This window comes from Ochotona princeps, chromosome X (genome assembly GCF_030435755.1).
Source record: "Ochotona princeps isolate mOchPri1 chromosome X, mOchPri1.hap1, whole genome shotgun sequence".
NCBI lineage: Eukaryota > Metazoa > Chordata > Mammalia > Lagomorpha > Ochotonidae > Ochotona > Ochotona princeps.
Window position 1 is genome coordinate 21,657,380 of NC_080865.1, and position 25,051 is coordinate 21,682,430.

A 25,051-nucleotide genomic window follows, 5' to 3' on the forward strand; every position below is an offset into this window, starting at 1 on the left:
TTCAAAAGATGGCTTTAAGAATGCTTTGTTAGGGGAAGGAAGGACAAAATTGCATTTGGCTTAATTGGAGTTTTTTTTTTTTTTTACATCCAATCCCAGGGTGATTTCATAGATATATACAAAATTGAGTCTAAAATAATCCATGGACATAAGAGCCATTGCTAGAAAAGATCTGATTATAGAGCCATGATGTCCAGGGTACCAGCAAGAGCCAGAACTTTAATCTTGTTTGGTCTTACAGGTTCCACTCAAACGGAGAGGTAAGAGGGAAAACCAGAAAAGTTATTTGCCTGTGGGTTAAAGTCAGTTTAATTGAAGCCAGCCATTTCTAAGGATATAGTTCAATAATGTCACTTATATTCATGTTGTTGTACAATAGATTTCTAGAACTTTCTCATCTTGCAAGACTGAAATTCTACACCAAGTAAACAGCTTCATATTGTCTTCTCTGCCCCACCCCTGGCAACTACCATTCTAATTTCATTTTTCTAAATTATGCATGTATTATTTAAGAGAGAGAAATAGAGATCCCATATGCTGGTACATTCCTCAAATGCCTGCAACAGCAGTGGTTAAGTCAGGCCAAAGTCAGGCCAAAGCCAGGAGCCAGAAAGTCACTCCAAGTCTCGCACATGGGTAGTAGGTACCCAAGCACTCAAGTGTTCATCAGTTGCTTCCCAGATTGTGTATCAGCAGGAAGCTAGAATCAGGAAGGGATCTGGAACTCCAACCAAGGTACACTCCCATGTTGTATTTGGGCAGTGCAACCAACCATATAGCCATGAGCCAAATAATCATCTTCATTTAACTATCTGTGTGACTTTTTTTCAAGATTTATGTATTTATTAATGGAAATATTTACAGAGAGAAGAAGAGACAGAGACAAAGTTTTTCCATCCATGGGTTCATTCCTCAAGTGGCTGCAATTGCCAGAGCTGAGCCAATCCAAAGCCAGGAGCTTCTTCTAGGTCTCCCATGGGGGTACAGGGTCCCAACGCTTTGAGCCATCCTCTACTGGTTTCCCAGTCCACAGGCATGGAGCTAGAAAGGAAGTGGAGCAAGTGGGATACAAACCAGTGCCCGTATGGGATCCCAGCAGATGCAAAGCGAGAACTGTAGCCACTAGGCTACTGCGCCGGGCCCTGTTTATATGAAGTTGACTACTCATAATTTCATATGAACAGAACAACGTAACACCCTTGACTCAATTCATTTGGCAAAATATCCTCAAGTTTCATCCATTAGCCATCATTTCTTAAACACAGACTTGGGCTAAGCTCATTATCTTACTTCATACTCACCACATCTCTCTGTAGCAACCTTGTGCCTTTCCTCCCCATTTCACAATTTAGGAATAAAGAACAAAGTCCAAGACTGCATTCTGAAGCAGAATGAGCAGTGCTTGCAGAGTTGCTTACAGAAGGACTGTTGCGCCGTGAGAGAGTCCTGTCGTGCTTTACACTGCTAAGGCAGTGAAGGGGGCTCCACTGCGGGAGGCAAGCGCCCATCCCCAGTGCAGTGCAGCCATGACTGCCGTGGGGTCCTGCGGGGACGTTGTGGAGTTGGTTGAGCTTCCAAAGCCTTCTCAAATAGGTCAAAAGGGGGAGATTTTTATCTCTGCATAACCCTCCCAGTGTTCATCAGGAAGGGCTTATGACTTTGGGAAGATTCCTTGAGGGCAAATTTCCATGAGAAACACAGCTGTGGGCCAGTAGTCAAAAACAAGACAATTGGGGGCCCGGCGGCTAAAGTCCTTGCCTTGAGCGGGCCAGGATCCCATATGGGCGCTGGTTCTAATCCCGACACCCCTGCTTCCCATGCAGCTCCCTGCTTGTGGCCTGGGAAAGCAGTTGAGGATGGCCCAATGCTTTGGGACCCTGCACCCGCGTGGGAGGCCAGGAAGAGGTTCCTGGTTCCCGGCTTCGGATCGGCACAGCACCGGCCATGGCACCCACTTGGGGAGTGAATCATCGGACGGAAGACCTTCCTCTCTGTCTCTCCTCCTCTCTATATATCTGACTTTGTAATAAAAATAAACAAATCTTTAAAAAAAAAACAAGGCAATTGGAAGAATATGGATTTTAAGAAGCTAAGAGGGGGTTCAAGGTATAACAGCATGGTATTTCTTTTTTTAAAAGAAAGATTTATTTATTTTTTATTGCAAAGTCTCCTTCTCTCAGTGTTTATAAAGAGAAAAGATCTTACAGAGAGGAAGATCTTCCGTCTGATGATTCACTGTCAAAGCTGTCACAACTGCCGGTGCTGCGCTGATTAAGCCAAGAGCCTGGAGCAGCTTCTAGGTCTTCCACGTGGGTGCAGGCTCCCAAGGCCTTTGGTCCATCCTCACTGCTTTCTCAGGCCACAAGCAGGGAGCAGGATGGGAAGCGGAGTCACCAGGATTAAAACCTGTGCCCATATGGGATCCCGGCGCATGCAAGATGAGGACTTTAGCTGCTAGGCTACTGTGCAGGGCCCACGGTATCTCTCTCCTAATTGCAGAAAGAATCAATATATCTTGTAAGGTCACATAAATTGTATAAGGAGCAGAGCCATGTTTGATTTCAAAACTGTTCGTTCTTTCCAAAGAAGACCTAATCTTGACTAAAATCATGCTCAGAATCTATTCATAGTTGAAGTTAAATCAAAGCCCCGAAGCTGCGTTCGTTCATGTTATCTTTTAGTACTGTCTTGTTCCCTACCATTACTGCTGGCACCATTTTCCTCTACTTCTTGTCGTGAGGAGTGAGGCTGCATTACTGTAGCAACCTTTATTTGTGTTCCATCCCTTAGGTTTTTTTCCTTCTTCCTTCTGATCAGCCCATGGCTGTCAGGGCAGTCTTCTAAGAACATTGCTTTTCCTAGTTAACTTTATCAGGATCCCTATTGTCTGCTTCCAGTACCCTAGGGTTTAGGTGGTCAAAGTTAAGTGGAACAGTGTCTTTTTTTCTACTTAATATGTGTTGACTTCTCCACCTAGTGAAGGGTTAAGTCTGTGGTTATAAAATTAACTGGAAGTACATCATTGTAAAAATTAAAAGAAAAGAAAGGAAGGATGAGGGAGGGTGGAACCATGGTGGGCAGAGGGGAGGGTAGGAAGCAGAGCTACACTACTAAATCCGTATGTATGAGGTACATGAAGTCCGTTTGTTCACCTTATATAAATAAAATAATTTTTAAAAAGAAATATTGTTAAAGTTTCAGTGAGGTTTAGTTTTTTTAATTATGGGTTGCCTAATTAGAAATAAAATTCATTTTCTAAAAGATATGGAATTTGAAATATTTTATTCATGTGATATTACTTATTATTATTAAAATTCTCTACATTCTTTGGTGTTTTTTTTAAAGATTTATGTATTTATTTTTACAAAGTCAGATATACAGAGAGGAGGAGAGACAGAGAGGAAGTTCTTCCATCCAATGATTCACTCCCCAAGTGAGCCACAACGGCCGGTGCTGTGCCTATCCAAGGCTCTGGGCCATCCTCGACTGCTTTCCCAGACCACAAGCAGGGAACTGGATGGGAAGTGGAGCTGCCGGGACCAGAACCGGCGCCCATATGGGATCCCGGGGCGTTCAAGGCGAGGACTTTAGCCACTAGGCCACGCCGCTGGGCCCATTCTTTTGTGTTTTATCTGAAAGGGTTAGATTTATGTGACATTGTCAGCAAATTTCTGACAATTTCTGCTTTCTAATACTGACACTAAGTAAATCTGTGTAAAAATTATAATTATTTGATCTTTGATCTGTATAGCTTTTGGCCTTGATTTCTGCCTTGTCTAAAATTAATTTGGCCACCTGTGCTTTGTTTGTGCTTACAAGCAAAGATACATTCTTTTCAAACTTAGGGTAAAAAAAAAAAAACATTTGGCAAGGCACCATCATGGCCACCATAAATACCCCCCCTCCCCACATTACGAAATTCCACAGTCATGGATACAGTAAACTTTGCATTGGACATTTGAGAAAAATCCATCTCTACAGAGCATGTATAGGCTTTTTTCATTATCAATACAGTACAGTGCTGCATAGACAGTCTTTACATTGTGTTAGGTATTATAAGTAATCTAGAGATGGTTTGACATATTACTGACAACTACCAGACCTCAACCCCTTTAATTAAACTTTTTATTTGAGATCTCTGTAGATTCAATGGGGTTATCTAAAAACTATACAAAGACCCTCATGAATATTTACCTAGCTTCTCCCAAGTAATACATCTTCCAAAATTATGGCTCAATGTCATCAGGGTGTTGACATGCAGTCAGTTAATATGTAGAATATTTCTCACTATAAGGATTCCTCATGTTGTCCTGGTAGGAACATACCCATTTCTTCCACCCACCCACCTATTGTCCCCAACCATTACTAATCTGTTCTCCAGTTTTTTTTTTTTTCATTTCAATAGTGTTATAGAAATAGAAACACAGTTTATTAACTTGAATTTTTTCTTCAATGAAATATGCATCCTAATTGTTATATACAGCCCATTGTTTCCCTTTTTTTTTTTGTTAAGTAGAGTCCTGTGCTTTGGATATACCCTTGCATCTTTAATCTTTTACCCCTTGGTAAATTTCTGAGTTATTTCTAGTTTTGGGACTAATAAAACTATCAGCTTTCATGTACACATTTTTTGTGTGAACATAACTTTTCATTTCCCTGGGATAAGTGCTCAAGAGTGCAATTTTAGGTCATATGGTAGTTGAATGCTTTGTTCTATTTAAAGATTTATGTATTTACTTGAAAGGCAGTGTTACAGGCATAGGGGAGAGAGAAATCTTCCATTTGCTGTTTCACTTCCCAAATGGCCACAACAGCCAGAGCTAAGCTAGACCAAAGCTAGGAACCTACATTCCCATACAGGTATCCCATGTACATGGCATTTTTCAAAGACTTTGGGCCATTGTCTACTTTCCCAGGCATGTTAGTAGGGAACTGAATCAGAAGTGAAGCAGCCAGGACTTGAACCAGTGTCAGTGTGGGATGCTGCCAGTGTAGGCAGCAGCTTAACTCAGTGTGCCACAACACTTGCCCCAATAAGTTAAATGTTTAGTTTTATGCCTTCCAAACTTTTCCAAACCACCTGCAATATTTTATATTTTACTAGCAGTGTATGAATTACCTGGTTTCTCTTCAAAAATATTTAATTGTGTGTCCCTAGAGACTTGGAAAGTTACATTGCTTTCTGTACACTTGTTTGCTGATGCTGTATCTTTAATGAATATACATATCTTTTTTCCACTGTTTAATTCAAAAGGTTTTGGACAGTTCAATTTGAGAGTCATCTCTAGATACTTATCCCTTATTGCATATATGGTTTGCAGATTTTCTTTCCCTTGTCTTTACATCCTTTTGATTGTCTTTCATAAGAGTAAAAGTTTTAAATTTCATTGGGATCAAAATCATCAGTATTTCATCTTATGGTTCATGCTGTTGATATCAAGGGTAAGAATTCTTTGGCAGTCCTAGAACCCAGAGATTTTTCCCTGTTTTGTATGTTTGATAGTTTGGTATTTTACATGCAGGTCTGTGATCCTTGTATCAGTTTTTGTATGCAATGTGAAGTTTTGGTTGACATTCACTACTTTGCAAAAGGATGTTCCTTTGCGCTAATGTCATTATTTGACCTGGCTGGCATCACTCCTGAAGGAACATCAGGGTTCGCTCTCCTGGGATTCAGACTCAGCTACCATCCATATCTTTTGGGAACCACAAGCTGAATGTCACACAGACACCTCACTTAACATGCGCCAGACAGAGACCAAATCTTGTCCTCTTCTCAACCCATCTTCAATATTAGCCCCTTCCTAATTCTAGTATTCTTGTTAGTACTATGTTCAACCTATTACCTAAGCCAGAAACTTCTTTAGTTTTTTTTTTTTTAAGATTTATTTTATTTTCATTACAAAGTCAGATATACTGAGAGGAGGAGAGATAGAGAGGAAGTGGAGCTGCCGGGATTAGAACCAGCAGCCACATGGGATCAAGGCGAGGACCTCAGCCACTAGGCCACGCTGCCAAGCCCCTTCTTTAGTTTTAAATGTAATGTTTTAAATTGGTGTTTTTGTCAGTTCTATCCCCAAACGTGTTCCTTTCTTTATGTTTCCACTGTGCCCAATAACATTTCCCTCAAATGCTACCTAGTCTCCTCATTTTTCTCCCTTGTTATTGGTCTTCCTTTCTATCCATTCTCCGTAATGCAGGTGTGATAATGCTGCTAAACTGGCTCACATCCTGCAGCTCTCCTTCTTTGGAAGTACTTCTCTAGTCTCCTGCTTCCCCAAGGGAGGCCTTTCCATCACAGTGTGGATTAAATCCCAGCCCTAGCAGCAGCACCCAACACAGTGCCTAGCTAACAGGATCTTACATAGTGGATAAAGTAAACTTTCCATTGTGAACATCATGTATTTCTTCTGAAAGAGTATTCATATGTGCATTCCTTGATGGTTAATTTTCAAAATGTTTCTATTTAATTTATCTGAAAGGCAGAGTGAGCAGCCGCTGTGCAGGTGGCACACCATGATCATATAGTGGTTAGTACTCTGCATTGTGAAAGGCAGAGTGACAAAGATAAGCAGTAACCATCTGCTGATCTACTCCCCAAATAACTGCATCAGCCAGGTATTGAATCTGAGTTTTTCACATAGGAGGCAGGGGCCCAATCCCTTGAGCCTCTCTGCTGCCTCCCAGGATATACATTAACAGGAATATGGGATTGGAAACTGTGTCAGAACTTGATCCTAGGCACCCCAATATAAAAAGCAGGCATCATAAGCAACATTTTAAAAAGATTTATTTATTTGAATTGGAAAGCAGATTTACAGAGGGAAGAAGATACAGAAAGATCTTCCATCCACTGGGTTACTCCCCAAGTGACTGCAACACTAGAGCTGAGCCAATCTGAAGCCAGGAGCAGAAGTTTCTTCTGGTCTCCTATGCAGGTACAGGGTCCCAAGTCTTTGGGCCATCCTCGACTGCTTTCCCAGGCCACAAGCAGGGAGCTGGATGGAAGAGGAGCTGCCGGGACACGAACCAGTGTCCATCACAAGCAACACTGAACGACTGCCTCAGAAGCTTACAGTGTCAGATATTCTCACTTAATGGAGACCTATCCCAAGGCTTGTGGGTCTTGCTAGGGTTACTCCCAATCACAGCATTGAGACAAACATTTGAACAAAAGAACTTCCTATAGGATGTGATTCTAAGAAGCGGGAGTAAGAAGGTTGAGAAGTATGACTCAACAAAGTAAGAGAAGCTCTCCTCTGGGAATTGTCAGAAATGTCAGAATAAAATACATCTGAATGTGGGTGGCTGGAGCCTGGAATGGGAGAAACCAAGCATTTTTCTCCCTGCTCCTGCTCCCCACTGGTTAACAGTAGCTTTCAAAGCATTAAGCCTCCTGCTCCTGCAGCTAAGCCTGCCCATCTAAGCAGTTCCTGCAAATGGCAAAACTCTGAGGTTGACTTTGAGATCATTTTTGTGATGGGTTGCTCATTGTACAGAATGATTTTGAGTGTGTACAGAACTGCTCACTGCTGGTGACATTTGAATTAGAGGTGAGCTGATAAGATGTGATGTAACTACCAGAAGGATTTGTGACAAACCCCAAAGTGGAGCAAGGCAGCAGCAGTGTCAGTCTCTTTCGTGGATGTCCGTAGAACATCTGTTTGTCTTTTTAACCCTCAATAGAAGAAAGCTAGTAACATAGGAATTCAAAGCAGAACAGTGTTTGTGTCATTACAGTGATATGAAGAATAAGTGTAATCAGCTATATGGGAGCCTACTAGATAGTATGAAAAATCTGTACTAAATCAACAATCTAATGTGAACAATTCTGAATACTAGAGCATTTGCATTCTTAACTCATGGAGTTATTGGAGAGATCAAATGTAATAATCATTACAAAGCACTTTGTGCAGTGCCTGGCACTGAAGCAAGCATTCACTAACTGTGAATGTTTATATGATTATTATTGTTGATGGTCAGAATTCATCAGGCCCACATCAGCAAATAGTGGTAAGTGGTCTGTCAACAGAAACATGGAAACATTCTCATTACATCAAATTCAGTGTCACAGGATCAGTCATTGAAACAGGATCTAATTTTAGTTTTCTGGGAGACACAAAATGCTAGGTCCTCTGGAAATGTTGAATCCTTCCTTGGGCAGATAGTTATATATTGCATAATCTGTACAATGAAAATAAATTGTACTGCTGTTCATAAATGGCTCAGGAAAATCTTAAGCACTAAACAGTATCTATTTAAAAATATTATTTTTCCATGGGGCATAATTAGAAAATAAGGCAGCAAGGTCAGGTACAAAATTCAGAGCTACAAAGAAAAGGGAAGAATTTTTCCTCCAGTTAGTTTATGGCTACCAGGTTGAACTCGTACTTATCCAATGAGCTCCAAAATGGAATTCCGTTCTGCACCAACTATACTGATGATAGTGATTCAGGGAGTAAATGATAAGATTCCATCCTGCTAAAGTGCTTTTAGAATTGGATTCTAGTAAGTTTCATTTTGCTATTGGCCAATCACAAAAGAAACTACAATAGAGAAAAGTGAAGACATCATGCTGAAGAAAGGCTGCTACATAGAAAAGAGAGACCCCCCTAATTTAGAAATATGGATGAAGAAAAACAGCAGTTATGTGGAAGCAGAAGGGAAACATTAAATAAAGCAATAAGAGAGGAAAAGGGGGCTTAGAATAGAAGAAAAGAAATCAGAGAGATAGAAATAGATGAAAATGCCAGAAAATACAAAAAGGACATTCAAGGAGAAATGCAGTGATTATCACTTCAGATGAAATTCAAGGACTAAAATGGAAATAAAAGGCCTCCAAGAGGGAGGAGGGAATAGCAGGCTTAATTTTATCATCTTTATCAAGACAGAGTTGGAGTCCCTGAACATTTTTTAAGATATTCTGAGATCTCTTCACCTCTATCAGCTCTAGATTTCTCCTCCTGCTTACCTTTTTTCCCCTCTTCTTCCTACCCTCTTTTTGGAAGAGAAGAGATCAGCTGTAAGAGGAAGCAAAGGCCTTCTGCCTGGTGATATTCTTCTAATCTCCTTCCACGATACCCTGCTGTGGTTCAAAGCCACATTCTGTGATCTCACAGGCACCATGCCTCTCTCTTCCTTTGCTCGTATTGTTAGGCTCATCTTTCTGCAGGACCTAAGCCAGTTCTCCACTTCACGGGATTAGCATTGAAAGAAACACAAGAAGCTCATGACTTGCTCCTTTTGCGATTCAAAATCATATTCAAAGCACTTTTTGGTCAGAGCATTTGAAAATATGCCTCCCTAGTAAGTTGGCTGCAGGAAGCTATGTTGAAAATTTAGCTTTGAGTTGTCTGCTTCCAAACACAATGCCTGCCGATACTTAATGACTTAAGAAATTTGAAAATATAGGTTGTCAGGAAAACGTTAGATAATGGCAACTTCCCACACAGATGGGCGGCATCTCAGTTGTATGGCTTGTTTTTGGTTTTGTTTTGGTTTTTTTTTTTTTTTCCTTGCTCTCTCCCAATCCAAGAGAAAATAAGCTTGGTTCCAGATTGCTTTAGAACCAGACAAACACTATGGGTGGCATCATGTGGCAAGCAAGACAAGGTCTGCAGCCCAGAAAGTGAGGAAGAGTTTGGGGTCATAGCAGATAATTACTGGTAGAAACCAGATGTTAGAAAATGTTAGGTGCCCTCTCCCAGAGAGGAAAAAGGGCAGTTGCCTGAGCCCTCATTTTAAATAGAGAGCCTGTATTACAAATCTTTTAATAGAATCTTTAAAGAAAAAACAACGTAGGGGGCATCTATTAGGGTCTATCAACGACTAACACCCTTTCATATGGCCAAATCCCAGGTGGTCACTGGCTTAGTGAATGTGTCCAAATTCCTTTCCCTATCACAGCATCTCCTTTGAAGATCTGGCTGCCGCTAATGATCCCCCACAGCTCCACTCAATGCTGCTTTTCACAAATGGAGCTTTACAAAACTTTTCAGTGGACAAATGTGGCTTTGAGTTTTCAAACAAATCTTTTTATTAAAAAAGAGTACTGAAACAGATACACTTCACAGTCTTACATGCACACACAGTATTGAAATAGTCTCAAGCCTGAGGGATTGGTTCAAATCAAACCTCCTACCCAGGAGAATGTTCTCTTTTCCTAATATTAGTAATAGGGGATGGGGAGGTTAGAAACAACTAGACAGGAGCTCATCCAAAGTTTTCATAATGCCTCGCAATAGAAAACAAAAAGAGATCAGTGTGTATTGATGACTTTACAGTGGCTACCATCCCCCATAATGTATCTGTTGATTCACCATGGTGAGAGTGAGGCAAATCTCTAAAAAATTAACTCAGCTGTTAGTAAAATCATTATCCTTAATGAGTACAATTCTGTCCTCTCCTACCTTGTTGTCAGTATCTTTAGATTTAAGGCTTCGTAGTCCTTGAGTAACTTCTACACCAAATGCTTAATAGGTATTGTGATGAGATCCCTTATAAAACCTTTTAGGTTCATTGCGAATTTTCTTAAGTGTTTCCGTGTTCCTCCTCTGTATTATAAAGGTTATTGTGTTGGACTCTTGACTGTAAGTGACAAGAAACTCACATTAGTTCAGGACAAAGGAGGGTAGTGGTAGAGGTGGCCTGCAGGCAGCCTTACTACTGCAGGCCCATTTGTGCTGCTGTTTACATCTTCTGCATCTCTGGAAGAAAAGAGAGAGCTGCTGAGACTCAAGAGTTTCAGGCTGTCTAGCCCTGCCTCTCAACAGCCCACATCAACCTTGGGCTAAGGAAATGGAATGGACTCGTTGATTGATTCATGCTGTAGGTTGGCTCTTCCAAAAAGTAGGTAACAAGACATATTGATTAGAGAATAAAACCTCTGGAGAAAAGGAGAAGGAGTACAATTGGGCACAAAGAGTTCTTAGGTTGCGATGCTGATCTCATAGAGTCTGTGCTGCCAACCATCCTCTGATGAGCCCCCAACACAAAGACTGCCAATTGGAGGAGTTCTGCATTGGAAGCTTCTAAAGAGTGTGTGTACCAAACTGGCATCTCTTCCCTTCTTTACTTAGAGTCATAGACTAGGACTCAGGTCTTTTCTCAAACAGCAATATCCGGGGGCCTGGCACGATGGCTCAATGCCTAAATCCTCACCTTCCAAGTGCCAGGAGAATCCCATATAGATACAGGTTTGCTCCACTTCCCATCCAGCTCCATATTTATGGCGTGGGAAAGCAGCAGTTGATGACAGAAAGCCTTGGAACCCTGCACCCATGTAAGGGACCTGGAGGAGGCTTCTGGCTTCAGATCAGCTCAGCTCCAGCTGTTATGGCCACTTGGGGTGTGAATCAGCAGATGGAAGATCTTTGTCTCTGTCTTTCCTGTCCATAAATCTGAAATGCATTTCCAATTTTAAAAAATTAAGTTACAAGTATCTATAGAGATGAAATAGAATGCAGGGTTTACTGTGTGCCAGTGGTTCTGAGTCAAGGGCAGCTTTATTCCCTGAGCAGACATTGCATTGTCCAGAGACATTTATGTTGTCCCACCTGGGGGTTAGGTGCTTCTGGCATCTACCAGGCAGAGGTCAGGGTTGTCATTGTGATGCCAGTACAACAAAGAATTGTTCCCACAAAAAATGTCAATAATGCTGAAGAAGCCCTGTTTTGTCAATGCACATGCTTATCTTCTGTACACATACATACTGACGGCAGCCAACCTTTTGCATTTGGTAAATTCTATATGAGGTTTTGTTCTTATTTATAATTACCCATACTTGTCAGCCCATCCAATTCATACAACTTTTGTGCAGAAAAATCAGATCGAATCGGTCAACTATTCAAATGTTGAATATCTTACAAATGTTTCTAAGGCACTTACTGCATTTACTTAAGTCCGTTAGTATTTAAAGGCCTCAAAGACTTTACATTAGTGAATAGCTAATGTATATCCTAAACACAGAAGTGTCTTGTCTTATAAAAGTCTTATTTTAGAAGTACAACTTTGCTTCTGATGCATAAATATTTCTGGGATAGAGATTTATTTACTCGGTTGCATTCTTCATTGTGTATTAAAAAGCACCAACTTAGAATATGAAACATTTAAAGTTAAATCTGTGAAAATTTACTAGTTTTCTTTCATAAGCAAGAGCATTTTTTCTGAGATGTCTACTAAAAAACATAGCACAACGAAAACAAACTTTAGCTCTACCATTTTGAACCATCCAGTAGCTGCTTTAGTCTTCAGAGAATTTACTCCAGAACTCCTGCTAAGAAAATAAAAAGACCAGTTAATGCCTGAAGGGGCAAAAAGATCAGCTAACAAAAAAAAAGTTTTCTTCAAGATGTGGAATGCAGTGTTCAGTCCTAGATCAAGGAGTAGATGTATGAGCTTTTAATATTACCTTGAAAAATCTAGAAAAGAAGTTTGATATTAGTGTATGCCAAGCTAATTTCCAAGTAGGACTGGTAGCAATTCCAGGCTTTTCCTCTCGCAAAATCCATGATGTTTATTTAAACACAAAATTATTTGTATGTGCAACTCACAATATCCACATAACCATGAAAGAATCAGTGATGAGGGTCCAGCGCAGTCTCCTTGCATGCACCATGATCTCATATGGGCACTGGTTCTTATCCTGGTTGCTCCACTTCCCATCCAGCTACCTTTTTGTGGCCTGGGAAAGCAATAGAGGATGGCCCAAAGTCTTGGGAACCTGCACCTGTGTGGGAGACCTGGAAGAAGCTCCTGGCTCCTGGCTTCAAATCGGTTCAGCTCTGGCTATTGTGGCCACTTGAGGAATGAATTAGTGGATCTAAGGTCTTTCTCTTTGTAAATCTGCCTTTTTAATAAAAATAAGTAAACCTTTAAAAAAGGAATCAGTGATGAGACCAGATATAAAGACAAGAAAACACATTCAAATCACTGCATTTTCAAAACTTTGCAAACAAAACCAACATAATTCAAAGGAAGGAGAACAAGGAAGTGTTGCTTACTAAAATAATGGAGGGAAATGACAGCCTGTGAAACTTTTAGAAAATTCAGGAATCTTTATTCTGTTAGGATTGTGTCACCAACAGCAAACAAAATACTCCTTAGTGGACATGAGATGCTGAGCCGCTGATAACCCTGGTCCTTGGAACAATGACAGTCTGTGTGACTCTTCCTCGTGGCTGGTGGGCTGCTCTAAGCTTTGTCACTTTCTCCCTGCTAAAACTTACCTTCGTTTTATCTGTCATTGGCACACAGGCTGGCATTTAGAGAGTCCCTTTTTTGTGCCCAGGTGAGTCATCCCTACAAACAGAAGGGCCTTAAGAACAGAGTTCTGATGATCTGTGTCCTCTGTATCCCCCCCAAGATATACGCAGTACAACAAGTATACAACAAGTCTTCAAAACTTCATTGAAATATGTGTAATGAGAAGACTCTGCATGAATTTAAAATGTTTGCACTAAAAGAAACTTAGCTTTTAATTTAATTTTCCATAGGTTTGTTGAGGTACTCTGCTATAGCAGCACTTGAAACATGCTCATGGGATCATTTTTTTCCAAGAATAATTTTTTTTACTATTTTATGATACAGTTCCATAGACACTGGGATTTCCCCTATCCCCTCCCCAATTCCCTCCCCCTCACTGAGTTCCCCTATATCATTACCATAGTACAGTTCCCCATACACAGTCATATGTCCATCATTGTGGGCAGAGACAACGGCAGAGTCCAGTATCCTATTGTTAAGATATAGTGAACAGTTTCATTGGGAGTCCATCTTTGCCTGGAAGTAGAGATGCATACTGCATTGTATCCTCACATCTGGATATGATAGTCTCCATTACACAGCTACTGTACATCCCTTTAAATGAACAACCAAAAAAACAATATCAACAACAGGAAGAAAAAAAAACAAATTAACACCATGAAGTTAAATAACATGCTACTGAATGACTGACTAATGTGTTGCTAAAGACATGGAAAAGAAAATCAAGAACCTTCTTGAAGAAAATGATGCTTCTATATGATTTATGAGTCATTGAAGAATTTATTCAGAAGAAAGTACTTTGAAGAGATGAAACTAACAAAAAAATCAAAATCCAGGAGATACAGTTTCTGCCAATCTTTGTTGGTGAAATGTGTCTCCTGTAGGCAACAAATAGATGGTTTTGTTTTTTAATCCAGTCTATTAATCTATGATGTTTAATTGATGAGTTGAAGCTGTTTACATTCAGGGTTAATACAAAATAGGTGGAAATTTGGTCCTGTCATTTTAGCAATGGGTTGTTCATTGATTTTGTCTTCTGTTGTTATTTTACTGGGATGTTCTTTGTATTAACCTTTGGTTTTGGTGGGTGCTATTCTTTTTCTCTGTCAAGAGAATATCTAAGTATCATTTGTAGGGCAAGTTTGGAAGAGGCATATTCTTTTAACTTTTCTTTGTTGTGGAAGGAAAGCTTTGCTGGGTACATTATCTTGGGTTGACAATTTTTTTCTTTTACAATCTGGAATATGTTGCTATGTTCTGTTCTGGCCTGTAGAGTTTCCTGTGAGAGGCCTCCTGTGAGTTTAATTGGCATTCCTTTATATGTCAGTTGATTGTTTTCCATGCACATTTCAGGATCTTTTCCTAATGTTCAATTGAAGAGAGCTTGATTATCATGTGTCTTGGTGAAGACCACTTTTGGTCAAGCCTGTTGGGAGTTCTGTGCCCCTCTTGGATGTTATTTCCCAATTCTTTCTCCGGATTAGTAAAATTTTCTCTTATTATTTCATTAAATACATTTTTAAACCCAGCTTCTCTTTCTGTACCTTCTGGGACTACCATAACTTAGGTTTGGCCTTTTAATAGTGTCTTTCAATTCTTCGATACTTTTTTTGGCCTGATCCAGCTCTGCTTCCAGCTTTTTGTTTGTTTCCCCCTGGTGACAGGAAATATCTTCTGATTTTGAGATTCGTTCATCTGCCCCCTTCTTTCTATTTTGGAGAATCTCCACTGTACTTTTAATTTGCTCCACTGTATTCTTCATTTCTAATATATCAGCTTTCATTTAATTCATTTCCAGTGCAACATATTCCTTGAATGCGTGCTTTATGTGCTTCTCATTGTTGATAAGAAGTTTTATAACAAGTGTTTTGAATTCTATATCCCCAATTTCTCAATGTCTTCCTCAGTGAACTCTGAAGTTGGCAAAGGGTTTTGCTCCTTTGCAGGGGAGTCTTCAGTAATATTCATTGTGCCTCTGTCTCTTCTTTTGCTCTTGGTCATTGTGCTTCTGGTTAGCAGAGTCTTCTCTTTGGGGCAGGTTTCTAAGCACTGTCACCCACAGGTCTACAGTTCAATTTTACTTATTGTAGTTGGTGCACAGCTCTTTGTTTGCAGTCACTTGTGCACTGAGTTCAGTGAGTTTTTGCCAAGCTCAGTGCATGCACAGCTCACTGTTGTCCCCCGCAGTCTTAAATTCTTTGCCACACTCTAAGAAATGGTGCCTGATGTGCCACTAATGGAGTTCTTGATCTACTGGCTGTCAGTTCTGAGGGCTACATGGACCTGTCTTGGGTGGAACCTGTAGGATGTCACGTTGTTGCACTTCACTGAGCCAGAAATGAGTTCACTTCCAGTTCAGTGCATGTAAAGTCCTGCTCCATAGCCCTTGCCTTCTTAAGCAAAATGGCACCTAATTCAGCTCTAGGAGGCTGACTGGGTTATGAAATCCACCATGTTCCTGCACTGCCCATCTGGGACCTTCTCTGTCTCTGCTCCTGGTCAAATCAAACAGACCAGCAGGACAGGCAGTTCTTTAAGTTTACCTCCGGAGTTCCTGGTAAATGTCCCTTCGCACCTTGTTGCTGGTGGAGTTCCGGCTGCTGTTCACTGAGTACCTCTGGGATATCAGTTGCTGCAACACCACACCATTGTGTCTGCTGCTTTCCTGTGTCTGTCAGTCTCTCGTAACCCCTCTGTTATTGTTCTGTCCTCTTTTATTTCCTGAAATGTACCCTCTGTGCTTCAACTGGCCAATATTTCTCCGTCCTTTTAAACGTGTCCTTACCCTATTCCGCCATCTTGATTCTCGGGATCATTTATTCTTGTACCTATAAGTACTAGAAACAGCCTATCTAGGGCCATTCTTGTGGTGCAGTGGGTTAAAATGCAGCCTCTGATACCAGCATCCCGTATGAGTTCAGGCTCAAGTTTCAGCTGCTCCACTTCCAAACCATCTTCCTGCTAGTGCGCCTGGGAAAGGCAGTGGAAGATGAGCGAAGTGCTTGGACTCCTGCCACACACATGTTGAGACCCAGATGAGGTTTCTGGCTCCTGGCTTCAGCCTAATATACCCCTGGCCATTCAACCATCTGGGGACTAACTATTGTATGGAAAACTGTCTCTCTCTCTCTCCCCTGCTTCCTCCACATCTCCTCCCACCCCCATTCTCTCTCTTTCTGTAATTCTGACTTCAAATAAATAGGTAAGTCTTTGAAACAAACAAGTCACCTGACTATCTCCCATTCAGCTAACTTCCATAGCTTAAGGAAGTTAAATATGGTACATCTTTGGATGTGGGTCTGACAAACTTATATACTCTTCTGACATTTGACAAATAAATGGCATTTGCCTTTGTTTCAATGTTTGCTTTAATATAAATGTTAAATGCTCTACATGCCTGAGTTCATTTTTAGTAGCATAAACTCTTTCTGGTTAAGCTGTAGTGGGAATTTTCTCATCATTTTCTCAAGCCTTGTTTTGCAATTGTTGCTTGACTGCCTTAGGATTTTACATCAGACTGTTCCCCAACAAACAGTAGTTGATTCTTCTCTGGTGTTATGTATCCTAGCACCTCCTTACTCAGGGTGAGGCTGAAACTTCCTTTGTCCCTCTATCTTTCTGATACCCTTACATTTGACTGATCATGTACATTGATGCCATCACTTGCTTTCCTTTCTGGCAATGTTATGCTTTCTTCATTTTCTCTGACTTCTCATTGGTCATAAATGTTATTTTCCTTACTTAAGAAAATTGATGTAGAATATGAATACACTAATAGTCATTACCACTAGGGTAAGAGCAAGATCACCAGAAGGGTTTGATAATAGAGAAACCTACTTCCTTTTTTAATTGGGAAGTCAGATATGCAGAGAGAAGGAGAGACAGAGAGGAAGATCTTTCATCTGATGATTCACTCCTCAAGTGACCGCAATGGCCAGAGCTGAGCTGATCTGAAGCCAGGAGCTTCTTCCGGGTCTCCCACACGGGTGCAGGGTCCGAAGAATTTGTGCTGTCCTTGACTGTTTTCCCAGGTCACAGGCAGGGAGCTGGATTGGAAGCAGGGCCTCCAGGACATGATTGAGTGCCTATATGGGATCCCAGTGCGTGCAAGGCGAGGACTTTAGCCACTAGGTTATGAAGCTGGGCCTCAATAGACTTACTTCTTAAAGATACTTTTTGTTCTTGATTTTTATTGTCATGTTGATACATTAAAAAGAAATAACATTTAATTTCTGAAATGTTTAATTAGTAAGCCATAACACTGGCTGTAGATTAAGTCACGATTTGTCCATTTGTGATGCTGCCATCCTATATAGGCACCAGTTTGATTCCTAGATGCTTCATTTCCAATCCAGTTGCCTACTAATGATCTGGGAAAGCAGAGGAGGATGGCCCAACTGGTTAGGTCCCTGTATCCATGTGGGAGCCTGCCTCCACCCCTGATGTTACAGCCATTTGGGAAGTAAACCAGCAGATGGAAGATTCTGTCTCTCTTTCTTTCTCTCTCTCTCCCTTCCCCCCCCTCTCTCTCTCTCTCTCTCTCTCTCTCTCTCTCTCTCTGTCTCTCTCCCTCTTTCTTTCTCTCTCTCTAACTCAGACTTCCAGATACATAAAAATGTTTAAAGTGATCCATTATTTTTAAAATATTTGAATCCCTTCCCATGAGCAATTAAATGAAGTTTCTGTACTTAAATCTAACAGCCAAGTATCACCCTTGTTAGTCTCCAAGTTACATTTTCAGCCCAATGCACTATTCAACATCTAGGCTTCTGACAGTGCCCCCCAAAATTGCACATTCTGCTGTTGCTACCCAGAATATTTGCTCTGTGATTGCCCATCAAAAGCTTATGTAATTTTGAAGGCTCAACTTCAAAGCAATCCTTTTCATTCATTTGATCCAGACATTCAGTAACCATCATGGTAGGTTACACTTTAGCACTTTTCAGTTATCAGGAAAAGAAAGGAAGGCAAATTAAGTGCCAGGCAGTTGTCTGTTCAAATGTGCACTTCACAACATCTCATTCTCTGAATAACTGGTTCCTTACTTGGCAGATGGTTGTTATTTTGGTGCGTTCTTCAAAGGGGTATTGATTTGGGCACTTAATCGGATGCCTATTATGACACTAGAGCTGACCAGAATCCTGTGGAACACAGTAGTTAAAGCAACATACTGACTCCTGCCCTCATTGGGTTTACCTTCTGATAGAAAAGACTTAAATGTATCAGTAAAGCTCTTTGAAATAGCACTTAGAAGATAGTTAGTGGTTTGTGGATGCTCGCTCTTACCATTGTTGTCATTGTTGCTGTTATTGCTAGTCAATATTTCTACCAACAAATAAGGAAAATCTTGGTTTGTAGCTTATTAGATAGGTTACTGAAAGCCAAACACATAGTAAGGGATTATAACTCAGGACTTTCAGAATCATAAAATTGATTGCCTTTCCACTAGATCCATGGCTTCAAAGCCTGGCAGTACACAGAATCATCGATGGAACCTTAACAAGTACAGATGAACTGAGTCAGAAATTGTAGATATGAGGTAGTAATCTGGGTTTTTAAAAAAACCTTCCTATGTAGATTTGATGTGTTGTCAAACCAGAGATTGGCTGTGTTATGCTAAAATCTTTCCCATATTACTTCATTATGCTTACATGTGAAAATCTAATCCTTAAATTCATGCAATATAAGTTTCTTGTTTTCTTTTTTAAAATCTTTATTTCTTTAAAAGTCAGAGTTACAAAGACATGAACTGGCACCCATGCAGAATGATAGTGTTGTAGGGAGTGGCTTTGCCCACTAGATCACAAAGTTGGTGCCCCTGGTTTTCCTTTTAAATTTTTCATTAGTTATATTTATTCAAAAAGCAGAGAACAACAGAGAGATCTGCTTGCAATAGTGTTTGACTGTGTTTGACTAGAGCCATTATCCTGAAACTCAGCCAAGGTCTCCAATGTGGGCATCACAGGCTGGACTACTTGAGCTGTCATCTGCTCTGTCTCACGTTGTGCATTAGCGGGAAGTTAGAATCACAGCAGAGCTGGGACTCAAAGCCGGACACCCTGATATGGTGTCATCCCAAACTGCATCTTAACTGTTAACACCAAACACCTGCTGCTTCTCATGTTCTCATTAAGCTTTTCTCCTCCCTCTCTTAGCAAAGTGCCTCATAAGCACTCAATAACTGAGTAATTAATTGCTTAATTATTTAATTTAAGTTGTAAATACTCACAGCTGTAATACTAGAAGCCTGATAAGAGCTATCATTGATCTTAGAGATATTTATTAACTAAGAACCAGTAGTTGAGAAGGACAAGCTGCACATCTGGGAATGGTGCTGAAAAGGGGTATAAGGCAAATGTTAGCCTCGTCACGGCACAGCCCAGGGCCGCCTCTTCACTTCCCCATTCACCATAGACAACTGTAGATAAAATGCAAAACTTTCATTGCTGAATATCAAAATATTCCTCTGCACTGTAGTTTTTTTAAGTTGAGACACATCTCTCTTTTGGAAAAAGAGGTGAATGTCTTTTTTTCTTTTTTTTTTAAGAAAGAAAAAAATTCTTTATTCTTGTCACACCATAAACATGGAGTTCACTGCTATGCGAAATCCCCAAATGCAGTGGCTGATTATTCACAGTAGACATAATAAGTCAAGAAGCTTATTTTGCTCTCTTTGCTAAGGCACAAAGCCTAGGGCTATATGCATTTTTATTACATTCTACTGTCTTGGTTTCACTTGGGGATTAAAAAGAGAGCCAAGGTACAGCACGCATATCCTGATGGATTTCAGGATTTCTTGCTTTAGTGAGAGGAAGAACTGTATAAAACACTTCAAATTATTGCTCAGGCAAGTGTACCTACTTCCATGGTGGCCAAGAAATTCAATCTTTTGTTGATCCTGTAAAAGATAACATTGTATTTTTTTTGCTAACATTGTATTTTGAAACTTTTTTCTCCTGTCATTTTCTGCACTATGGAAAATCACATTCAAAAAAAATTGCTTCGGTTTAGGTGAAGTTCAAGTGAAAATATCTTAAAAAGTTTAGAGAAGTCTTATGACCATTTGAGAGCTGACAAACAGCCTTGGGGATGAACTGGGGTGGAGTGAAACAGGAGGGAGGTGGCAAGGAAGAAGAGGGTTAGGTCAGAAGGTGTGAAGAAGGCAGAGGAAAGGAGGATATTTGAACTGAGCGTGAGTCCCACCAGAGTTTTAACACTTCTGACAAATGTGCAGTGAGAAACAATAAACATTGCTCCATCATCTATCCTTGATTCAGAAGCATGAAGTGTGCTTGTCTTCCGATGTGTGGGGTGAGAAGATCAGCAACTATAGTAGAGGAGATCTTCCAGAGTATTGGTTTGTAACAAATTACCTAACACTGATTTGCCATGTGAGAGGAAAAGAAAGGCACGTTTCAGTGGCCAGAAAGAACTTGGACCTGGAAGTTGGCTTCTGGCAGTCAAAGTGACTGTGAAGGGAGTCAAGGTCAGAAGCTGTGAAAACACTTTGAGGATGGAGTAGACGTTAAGGAGCCCTTGATGTTCTCCATTAAGGATTGTTGAATGAACTCTTCAGCAAGATCCCTCCTGCCAGCCTCCATTTAAAAGGTGATTAGTAGGAGAAAATGGAAATCCACAAGTGTACCATTACCCAAAATACTTGTCATTAAGATAAAATGTTTCACTTTCGGTGATTCCTCTCTTTTCATTTTTCTTCCAGAATTCAACATGCCTCAGTTATCTTTTAGTATAGGTTTTCTGACTTATATATACTGTTTTTTTTTTATTTTAGAAGATACCAGCTCTATTTTATTCCACTGATAATTATTTCAAATTGCCACTTCTGGTCCTTGGGAATACTCCTGTGTTCTAATACCAGGAGGCATAATTATGTAATTACCATGTGAACATTATGCTACTTATGGCCCGAAATGCCCCTAGAACGAAATGCTTCATTGGCCTCAGAAAATTTCTGTGAGAATGTTATCTTCCAAATGTGGAATAAATAAAGCTCAAGAATAAATAGCTAAGCTGAAATGTAAATGACTTCATGCAGTGGTGTTGCAAGGTGAGAGCCACTTGACTTCAGCTTCTGTTGCAAATCATTGCATACATTAGGAAAGCTTTTAAAAGGAAACATTTTTTAGAGAAAAAAAAATCTGCATCAAGTTACATTATCCAAGCAGAGTGATTCACATTTTCTCGTATCTCTTTGAAACCAAAAAGAAGAAAAAAAAAACAGAAGAAATATGTCCTGTGATTGCTTTTGTTCCCATCACAATTCTAACAGTCAAGAGATGTTGCTAAAACTAAAGATTCTGACAAGTGAGGCAGTGTAGGAGGTTTGTTGTTGCTTTTCTAAGTTAAAATTAATGATCCCCTTAAGGTCCTTGGATGTATGAAGTCAGCTTAATGTTGATATAACTTGACTCCATTATCACAGACTGAGGCAGTTGTAGGAGCTCAAAAACCAATAAACAAATTTCCAAAGTGCATGCTAGAAATCAGTGAGGTGAATGCAGAAAGGCTGTAACCATGGATAAAAGACATGCTGTTGGCTCTCTCTGACTTTCCCATTGCTGCAGGATTTCATCAGAATCAGAGGAAAATTATTTCTGGATTGATGGTGAGACAGCTCCAATCAAGGGCTTCTGTCCCCATCATGGACCATCTGTGTTGCAGGGATGCACTATCCCTTCTTTGAGGTGTATTGGGAAGGTGGGGTCAGAGAGAAAGGAAGGAGGAAAGAGGAATAAGAAAGGAGTCACAGAGTTCAAGAAAGAAATCAGGCAGAAATAGAAAATACAAGAAGAGAGAGAAAAAGGCTCAGAGAGAGGAACAGTAGGAAGGTCGATCCATGATGGTCTAGGGTGGCACACATTAGCATCCATGCCATAAGTCACACTGAATCAACTAATAATTATGCTCCTGCTCAGAAGTAGCATGGGGCTCTCTCCTGTGATCTGCCTTGCAGTGTAAAACATGAAGTTATGTTTAACCTCTGCGTTTAACGTCTATGAACACATATGAATAGAAAGGGAGTATTCAGCCAGTCCTTGCATTCAGAAAGCCCAGGTTGTTTTGCCACGGAGCTGCAGCAAGAACAAACCTTCATCCTAGACCTTACCTTAGACAATTATTTTTCAGTCATAATACAGAAGAAATCAGAATTTAAAAACAATTGTGTTTTTTTATTTACATGTGCTTGAAAGAGAGATTGGCATAAAGTGCCTCCATCTGCCAGTCCACTCCCAAAATATTCACAATTAGTGTGCATATACTAGGGCAAAATCTGGGAGCTAGGAGCCCAATGCAGGCCTCCCACAAGGGCGGCAGGAACTCAGTCACCTTAGCCCTCACTGCTGTTGCTTACAGTCTGCCTGTGAAGCTAGAGTCAGGAAGTGGAACCAGAGATCAAACCCAGGTACTCTGATAGGGGACAAGGGCTTCTTAAGCCAACATCCTAACTGCTGGGCTAAATGCCCACCTTAGACTCATGGATTTCCAAAAGGATTATAACTCAAATGATTACAATACTTAAAAGTTTAAGAGAAACTGTAATCAGTCTGAGGAGAGTTTCCAGAATAATCTTTGGGCTTGTGTTTATGAGTGATGCATGGCAAGGTTTGAAAATAAGAATGAATTCTGAAGGTCCTCTCCTAATAAGTCAGAAATACACAGGAAACCATACATATTGCAAAACTACAGGCCAGAAAGTGCCTCGACAGATTGTAGAGAGTCATTTGTGTGGTTTCTTCCCTGCCATCATAGCACAAGAAGGGGTTGGAATCCTGTTTCTAATGAGATCATTCATGCAGGTGTAGTGTCAGCTTCTTGCACGCCAACGGATATTTACCAAAGGGTTTAGACTGAGAGAAACTCAGAATATGCATGTCTAGCTACACCATTTCCCTCAAGAAAGCCTGATTTCTGTAGGTAGGATTCATAAGAACACTCCGACACAAGGCGGACAGACACCACATTGCTTAGCAATGTATTTCCACATCATGAGCTGATCCCTGACTCTCAAACCCCAGCAGAGATAATACCTGAAAATATTTCACTAAGAGTCCCAAAGAATTTAAAGCAAAAATAACCAACATTTATACTCAGAAAGATGTATTTGAAATCATTTTTAGGAACCACCATGTTATTATCTAAACTTTTTTTCTTTTGGCTTATTTAATGCAGACTTGGAGATCAAAGCACATTTGTCATATACATAGCACTGAACTGAGCCTGGGGATGCAGTCACTTGCTATGGACTTACAGCGTGTTCTCATCAATATAGTTGGAAGACTTGATATTTAGCCATTATACCCAAAATTATGTTTTCTTTTAACATTTTCCCATTTGAGAGACAGAGCTGCAAACTGCTGGTTTACTTTGCAAATGCCTACAACATCCAAGAGAAAACAGGAGCATGGAACTTGATCTGTGTCTCCCAATGGGTGCAGAAAACTGATTACATGGGCCAGCATCATTGTTTATAAGGGTCTTTATTAGCAGGAAGCTGGAGTCAATGGTAACAGAACTGAACATTAAACTCAGACATGCTAATAACAATCAACTTACACTTCAAAAACTATGCCAGACAACCATCCCACCCCCGCAGAATTACCCTTTCAAGGGTAATGCAGGGCCCAGCATGGTAGCCCAGAGGCTAAAGTCCTCACCTTGCAAATGCTGGGATCCCATATGGGTGTCGGTTCTAATCACAGCAACCTAACTTCCCATCCAGCTCCCTGCTTGTGACCTGGGAAAGCAGTAGAGGGTGGCCCAAAGCCTTGGGGGAAAAGGGTAATGCATACTTAACCCAAAGCGTAACAGAGAGTATGAACTAAAAAATCATTCTTCTTGTGTGACTAATCAAACCTGAAATATGAATTAAGTATTGTGTTGAATTTTACACAAGACGTAGGTGATCTCTGTCTACATGGACAAGGAAGATGCATTGAAGTAAATATCCTTTGAAGGAATACAGAGATACTTCTTACTAAAGCAAAAGAGGAGGTCTCTGCAGTCAGGCTGCTGTTTAGAGAACTCTTGTGTAAAGAGGAGGGTAAAGAAAGGTAATACATAGTTCCCAAAGCTCTCAAATATGCTTGCTTGAAAGTTAGAATAAAACACATATAGATAAAATTTGGACATAAGGGTCATTGTAGAAAATATTGCTTTAAGTTTTGTAATCCAGTGTTATTATCAAAATGAATCTAAATTATTTTCTTGCTTGTTTCTTTTTTTAAACTTTATCATCAAAAATGGAAGTGGAGGTGGAGTGTGGGTAGACACTGTGGCACAGCCAGTTAAACCTATACTGCAGTACCAACATCCAATATGGGTTTCAACTCAAGACCCAGCTGTTCCACTTCCATTTCAGCTCCCTGCTGATGCACTTGAGAAAGCAGTGGTGGTTGGCCCAAGGGCTTGGACATATGCATCAATGTGGGAGATCTGAATGAAACTCCACACTTCAGTGTCTCTCTCTCTCTCTCTCTCTCTCTCTCTCTCTCTCCCTCTCTCTCTCTCTCCTCCTCCTCTTCTTCCTCTGCCTTCTCTCCCGCCTTCCATCTCCCCTTTTCTGTCTACCTTCCTCCTTCCCTCCTGTCTCTCCTTCTCTCTGTAACTCTGCCTTTCAAATAAATAAAAATCTTTTTTAAAATGGAATAAAGGATGAGAGAGAAGCAGTCTGGGAGCTTTTTCTAAAAACTTGTGCTCAGGAATCTTGAAAAAGAAAGTATTCATGTAGATGTAATTATGGTGAAGATCCAAGAATAAACGGAACATT

At 40.4% G+C, this 25,051-nt stretch overlaps 1 protein-coding gene across 5 annotated transcripts in view; it reads left to right on the top strand.

Moving 5' to 3' along the window:
• The window catches only part of DMD (dystrophin), a 1,951,117-nt gene that overhangs the window by 1,675,157 nt on the left and 250,909 nt on the right, over positions 1–25,051 (top strand). The window lies entirely within an intron of this gene.